Here is a 7,994-nt window from a genome sequence, read left to right as displayed (position 1 = left end):
CATACTTCGAGTTACTGCGTAGGAAGGATAAATGTTAAAATTATCTGTGGGTCGTCAGTGGTTGGCTTAGTTGTCAACTACACTACAGGAACAACTTTACCATCTGCCAGGTCATTCCCTAACAGCAAAGTAACATCTTCCACCGGTAAACTGGAGCATAATCCGATCTTAACAGGTCCAGAAACCAATCCTGACTGTAAAGTTACCTTGTGCAATGGCACAGAAACCATGCCACCCCCAATGCCTTTAATAAGATTTATCTCATCAGTGTCAGTCTCATCACCAAACTTTAGAACGCTGTCTGATATAAGTGACTGAGAATCCCCAGTAACTCAAAGAATTTTCACTGGTACCGGGGTTGACCCTTCCTTTACTAATACAAACCCATTTGACATAAAATGATCGAATCCCTTCTTAACTCGGTCAGACCTCTCAGACCTTAACTGAACCTCAACAGAATGTTCAGAACCCTGTGGGTTTATAGGTGCTTCAACATACTGAACACAGGCATTTGGGACTGCCTCCTTTTCCTTTTTCTTCTTCAGGATGGAACAATTAGCCATCATATGACCAGCTTTCTTACAATCGTAACAAGTAAGACCAGAATATTTCTCCTTCAACTGCTTCCCTTCATCCTTACTGTTGTCACTAGTCACAGCTTTAATTTCTGGTTTACCCTGCTGATCCCTGCTATTCTTTTGGAAGATCTTATTTGGGGTAAACTTAACCTTATGAGTTAAAGCAAACTAATCTGTTAATGTAGCAGACTCCCGTAAAGTGGCAGCACCCTTTTCATCTGAATATGTCTTTATGTCATCATAGACGCACCTTTTGAATTCTTCAATTAAAATCAACTCTTTCTATCTGTAAAAATCATCATTTATATTTTTATATGTGCACCAGCGGTCAAAACACACAAACTTCTCAGAAGCAAATTCCATATAAGTCTGATTCACAGATTTCCACAAATTTCTAAACTTTTGCCTGTATGATTCTGGGACCAACTCATAAGCTTTGAGCACAGCCTGTTTCACTATGTCATAATTAGCTGCATTTTCAATTGATAGGGCAGAATGAGCTTGTTGAGCCTTACCCTTAATTATACTTTGTAACTAAAGAGTCCAGCTTCCTTTCGGCCACTTTTGACTTTGAGCCACTTTATCAAAATGCTGTAAGTATTTACCAACCTCAGTCTCATCAAATGGAGGGACCAATTTAACTTCCTGACTGGCAATAAACGGTGCAACCAACTCCTTTGAGACAGCAACTTCTTTCTCGAGCCTTAACTTCTCTATCACCAACTGCCTCTGTCTTTCTCCTTCTTCCCTCTGTTTTTCTGCTTCCTCAGCTTCAAAACATTTTTATGCTTCTTCTGTCTGTTTGTATGCCTCTTGAGCATCAGACCCCCTCTTTCTCTCGTTCTCTTCAGCCTCTAATTTAAGTACATCAATCTTCAATTGTTCCAGTCGTAACTGGATCTCCTCTTTACTCACAGGAAACCTCTTTAACACTTCTTTATCAAATACCTTCATAGATATATAGTGCTCAACTATTTTCCTCTGAATTTCTGGCTTTCTCATAGCCCCCTATGGTGGCTGCAATTCCCAGCCGCACCATCAACCGGGCATATTAATGTGTCCTGTAGCCGACCGTCCTCCTGATAATCTGGGAAACGACTGAGTGGCTGCATTACACCACCCTAAGTAGATGGGGCTGGATAATTGGATTGTGCCATTCTACTACAGCCAGAGGGGTGTTCTCTGGAGCTACTTCATTTATGGCATATCTTTTTAAGGAGAGGAATGTTTTCTCTCCCATGCAATTTACTATTGAATGGCCAGCATCCAATATAAGCCCACAGCCAGGAGCTCAGTGGTGTCTCTAGGTCTGAGGAGTATTTCGCTATGTTGTTGTAACCCAGTTTTGTTCCGTTTAGCTGATTCAAGTTTGGACTGTAGAACAGTTCTGTTGAGATTATAAACATTTTGGGTAATAAAACCCCTATTTTTTTCACCTGTACCTGCTCTCCCAGTTTTATGCTTCCCCTGGTCCTTCACACATTCTTTCCTCCTTAAAGTTCTGCCCATTCGCAATAGTCAGCAATTCATTCTTTTTTGCTTTTCCTAATGCCTCAGGGGGTTGGCGCTTCCAGACATATATAAATATCCATTGCTGCTGATTTCCACACACAAATAAATCAAAAGGGATTTCCCCCAATCAGATTGATAATTATTTGATCAATAAGCCCCCAAATTTGTTCATATCCCAGACGCAGGCCCCAATTTTGTTATGAACCATAATGCTTTAGAAACAAACCAGCAGCAATAGACTACACCTGGAGTCCAGTTTTGATGATAAAACCACTGTCTTTATTTGTAACTACTTATAAAATTGTAACTTAAACAATTTAAACAAAAGTTAAGTGTTATGTGTATAAATGTGTGTAAATATAACTCCCAAACTACTGAGCTCGGGGGAAACAAGGCTTGGAGTCTTGAGATGGTAAAGTTCAGTTCATCCACAGAACAGGTGATCAGAGAGAGATAGTTGTAATCCAGGGTAAATGTCGAGAGAAGGCAATTATGTCGAATTCCACAGGTTCCACGGTGGTAAAATGAGAGAACAGTCGCTGTAGATTTTATCCGTCGTTCCAAATCCACATACAAATTATCGCCAAAAGCGAATTGTCACAAGAGGTATCGTCGTCACACCCAGGAAAGGGTAAGACATAAGTGGTCTCCACAGGATACGCCAAATCCGATCCAAACATATGGATCAAACGAGGTGACAACCACACATTCGATATACGGTGAATTGATAATTAACCCGCCCTTGTGGGCATAGGAAATTTCTGAAAAATGACCCTTGGCCACGAGATCCCTGGTTTCGATCCTTCCATTTTTCCTCCATCTCCGTCTGACTCTGAGCGTCCATGTCCTCGGTTAAAACTAAACAAGCTGCAAGTCAAACTGATTCACCTTCTTAACCTCACACTTTCTCTCTAAAAATGACAGTCCATAGCAAACGAAACCTAGGGATTCATAACAACGGCCACTCCCTGTTGTGATCTGACTGGTGTGCCAGTAGTTGAGATGACTGATTGAATCCTATCCCACATTCTGAGCAGGTGAACAGCTTCTCCCAGTGTGAACTCGCTGATGTCTCTGTAGGTAGGATGACTCAGTGAACCCCTTCCCACAGACTAAGCAGGTGAATGGCTTCTCCCCAGTGTGAACGCTCTGATGTACCTTCAGTTTAGATGAGGTAGTGAATCCTTTCCCGCACAGTGAGCAGGTGAACGGCTTCTCTCCAGTGTGAACTCACTGGTGCACCAGTAGGCTGGATGACTGAGTGAATCACTTCCCACAGACTCAGAAGGTGAATGGCTTCTCCCCGGTATGAACTGACTGGTGTGCCAGTAGTTGGGATGACCGAGTGAAACTCTTCCCACAGTCTGAGCAGGTGAACGGCTTCCCCCCAATGTGAACTTGCTGATGACTCTGTAGGTGGGATGACTGAGTGAATCCCTTCCCACAGACTGAGCAGGTGAATGGCTTCTCCCCAGTGTGAATTCGCTGATGTCTCTGTAGGTTAAAAGACTCAGTGAATCTCTTCCCACAGACTGAGCAGGTGAACAGCTTCTCCCCAGTGTGAACTCGCTGGTGTCTCTGTAGGTTGGATGACTCAGTGAATCCCTTCCCACAGACTGAGCAGGTGAATGGCCTCTCCCCAGTGTGAACTCGCTGATGTCTCTGTAGGTAGGATGACTCAGTGAATCCCTTCTCACAGACTGAGCAGGTGAATGGCTTCTCCCCAGTGTGAACTCGCTGATGTCTCTGTAGGTTGGATGAATCAGTGAATCTCTTCCCACAGACTGAGCAGGTGAACGGCTTCTCCCCCGTGTGAAATCGCTGATGACTCTGTAGGCTGGATGACTCAGTGAATCTCTTCCCACAGACTGAGCAGGTGAATGGCTTCTCCCCAGTGTGAAATCGCTGATGTCTCTGTAGGCTGGATGACTCAGTGAATCTCTTCCCACAGACTAAGCAGGTGAACGGCTTCTCCCCAGTGTGAACTCTCTGATGACTCTGTAGTCTGAATGACTGAGTGAATCCCCTCCCACAGACTGAGCAGGTGAATGGCCTCTCCCCAGTGTGATCTCGCTGATGTACCAGTAGGTTGGATGATGCAGTGAATCTCTTCCCACAGACAGAGCAGGTGAATGGCTTCTCCCCGGTGTGAACTCGCTGATGGACCAGTAGGCGGGATGACAGTGTGAATCCCTTCCCACATTCTGAGCAGGAGAACGGCTTTTCTCCAGTGTGAACAAACTGGTGTGCCAGTAGTTGGGATGACCAAGTGAATCTCTTCCCACAGACTGAGCAGGTGAACGGCTTCTCCCCGGTGTGAACTCGCTGATGTACCAGTAGGTGGGATGACACAGTGAATCTCCTTCCACATTCTGAGCAGGTGAACGGCTTCTCCCCGGTGTGAACTCGCTGATGTCTCTGTAGGTTGGATGACTCAGTGAATCCCTTCCCACAGGCTGAGCAAGTGAACGGCTTCTCCCCAGTGTGAACTCGCTGATGGCTCAGTAGGTGGGATGACTGAGTGTATCCGTTCCCACAGACTATGCAGGTGAACGGCCGCCCCCTGGTGTGAAGTCGCTGGTGAGCCATTAGATCAGATAACCGAGAGAATCCCTTCCCCGAAATTCAGCAGATGACAGCCTGTGCCCAGTGTGATCTAACTGATTGGTGTGTCCACAGGTGGGATGACCAACAGAATCATTTCCCACACACAGAATGGCCTTGCCCAGTGTGAACCTGCTGATGTACCTTCAGTTGAGATAACCGAGTGAATCCATTCCCACTGTCTGAGCAGGTGAAAGGCCTTTCTCCTGTGTAAAATGACGGGCGTGCCAGTTGGTCAAATGACCAAGTTAAACCCCCCCCCCCCCCCCCCACAGTCTGAGCAGGAAGGATGGTCGATTGAATTCCTTGCTCCACTTCTTAAATATCTAGACAGAGACAACAAAACTGGTGTGCCGTGTTTGAGCTTCCTGGAGACAAATTCCTTCTTGTTTTTAACCTGTAAAAAGATTTACAAAATCCATCAATGGGTGTAGGACAATATTTCAGATGAGATTACATGAGTTGCCAAGGATTGATCTGGTATCACACTGTTACAGTGAGGTCCTACCCAAGTTGGACAGAGAAATCATCTCCTGACTGGGCAGAGTGCTGGTATCTGGAATGACCACCACTTCCCTGATGCTCTTCCTGTCTCTATAAGAATGGGGCATTTCTGCCGTCTCCAATCTGTGACCTGGCTCAGTTTGACTCTCCATTGGTATTATTCCCTGCTCCTGCTGAGCAGCATGGGTGCCTGGCCCCACAGTAACTGAAACAGTATCACACAAATAGTCTTTCTTGACGTGCAACTGGGATGTTCTCTTATGTATTATTAACTTAAAGAGCCACAATTTTAACGCCATATAAAAAATTCCTGCTGAGATGAATGGTTGGTCCACACAGCTGTTAAAAGGGCTTAGAGTGAATGTTTGTAATATTTCAGGTTCGTGTAGAAAAATACAACACAGAAACAGGCCCTTTGGGCCACCTAGTCTTGTGCTGAACTATTTAAACTGCCCACTCCCATATATCCCTACCATCCAGGTACCTACACGAACCTCTTAAATGTTGAAATTGAGCTCACATGCACCACTTGTGATGGCTGCTCATTCCAAACCCAGATGACCATCTGTGTGAAGAAGTTTCCCCTCATGTTCCCCTTAACATTTCACCTTTCACCCTTAACCAATGGCCACTGGTTGTACTCCCACACCAATCAGTGGTAAAAGCCAGCTTGAATTTACACCTTCCCTTTAGTTGAATATACTCAAACGGCGCTTTCTAAATGGTCACCTATGTCGATGTCATTGATAGGTCGAATAAATGCTATAAAAATGGCTATTCTACTGAAATTTTTATATATATTTCAAGCAGTTCCCTCTTTTGTTCCAAAAACATTATTTGATAAAATAGATTCTTTGATTTTATCTTATGTTTGGAATAATAAAGGCTCTAGAGTGAATAAACTTTTATTGCAAAAATCAAAATAAGATGGAGGACTGGCTTTACCAAACTTTAGATTTTATTATTGGGCAATTAATATTCGTTATATTACTTTTTGGATTTATGATACAGACGACCAAGATCGCCCTTCATGGTTACAGTTGGAGGAAAATTCAGTAATGGGGTTTTCGTTAGCTTCTTTATTAGGAGTTCCTCTTCCGTTTTTGTTCTCCAGAATAGGTAGACAAGCTCTTAACACTATTGTTAAACATACTTTTAAAATTTGGTTTCGATTTCATAGATTTTTTGAATTAAATTATTTTTTACTTTCTAGTAATGTTTATTCTAATTTCTTTTTTAAACCATCAACTTTGGATAAGGCTTTTTTAACATGGAAAATTAAGGGAATAAAGACTTCCTTAGATTTGTTTTTACAAGATTGTTTAATGTCTTTCTCACAGTTAATGGATAAATATGATATCTCTAATACACATTTTTTCAGGTATTTACAGGTTAGGAATTTCTTACGCGATTTTTTACCGAATTACCCCTTGGCCTGCTGTTCAAATTTGGCTTATGTTATTTTTCAGTTTAAACCTTTTCAAAAACAATTAATAGCTATCATGTATAAACAGTTAATGAATGCTCACATGTCGCCTAATGATAGGGTTCAACGTACCTGGGAAGTAGAACTTCAACATTCACTTTCAGATAATCAACGGAGTAAAATTTATTACTTAGTCAATAATTCATCTATCTGGTCACGCTATATCTTAATTCAGTTTAACATAGTACATAGGGCTCATATGTCCAAAGATAAATTGGCGCATATTTTACCGAATATAAGCCCTATTTGAGACAGATGTAACACAGAAATGGCTACTTTAACTCATATGTTTTGGTCATGTGTAAGTTTAAATAATTTTTGGAGGAATGTGTTTGGAATATTATCTGAAGTTATAGATATGGATGTTTAACCTAATCCACTTACAGCAATTTTTGGGATTATTCCAGAGGAAGCAAGCAAAGTGTCTGCTTCCACCCAACATGTGATAGCTTTTTCAACTTTACCGGCTAGGAGAGCTATTTTGCTACATTGGAAAGAATCTAACCCACCTACTGTTTTCTATTGGCTCTCCTCCATTATGTCATGTCCAAGCTTGGAGAAAATTAGAAGCCGAACATTTGATACATCCTTTAATTTTGAACAAGCCTGGCTACCTTTCATTCAAAATTTTCACATGATTTAAATTTATTATTTTTTTTTAAATTCTCTTCGGGGAAAATCCTTATCCATGAAGGTTTGGAGATGACTGGAAGGATGTGTTTTTTTTCTCTCTGTTTTCTTTAATTTTATCCTCAATTGGACTGCCCAATCTTTCTTTTTCTTTCCTTTTTTTCTCTTTCTTTTTTTTGTTTTTTGTTTCAGTTTAGTTAGTGGGTTTTTTTCCTTATCAATAAAATCTCCAATCTTTTTTTATGATTATTATGAGTTATAGTTTTTTTTTGACCATTGTATATATAACAGCATAATATTTTACTTATTTGATTTTGATATTATATACTTTTTGTTTTTACTGTTGCTGTTTATATGTCTTTTATATTATCTACTTGTTAAACTCCTCTTCCGATTTGTATATTCTTTATTTGGAAATCAATAAAAAAGATTGAAAAATGAATTTACACCATCTATGCCCCTCTTTCACAATCAAATCTCCCCTCAATCTTCGACATTCCAAGGAATAAAGTCCTGAGAAGATGAACTGATCTCCAAAAGTCATGAAGTTAAAGATGAAACATTCTTTTCAACATTTTAAGCAAGATTAGAGTATTATTTTTGTTTTTACAATTTCAGAGTGGAAAAAAAAAGGAAAGGAGCACCATGCAAAAGTTTGGGAACCCCAAGAGATTTGAGCT

This window comes from Hemitrygon akajei, unplaced genomic scaffold (assembly GCF_048418815.1).
Source record: "Hemitrygon akajei unplaced genomic scaffold, sHemAka1.3 Scf000045, whole genome shotgun sequence".
In the NCBI taxonomy this organism is placed as follows: Eukaryota; Metazoa; Chordata; class Chondrichthyes; order Myliobatiformes; family Dasyatidae; genus Hemitrygon; species Hemitrygon akajei.
This window is presented reverse-complemented; position numbering follows the sequence as displayed.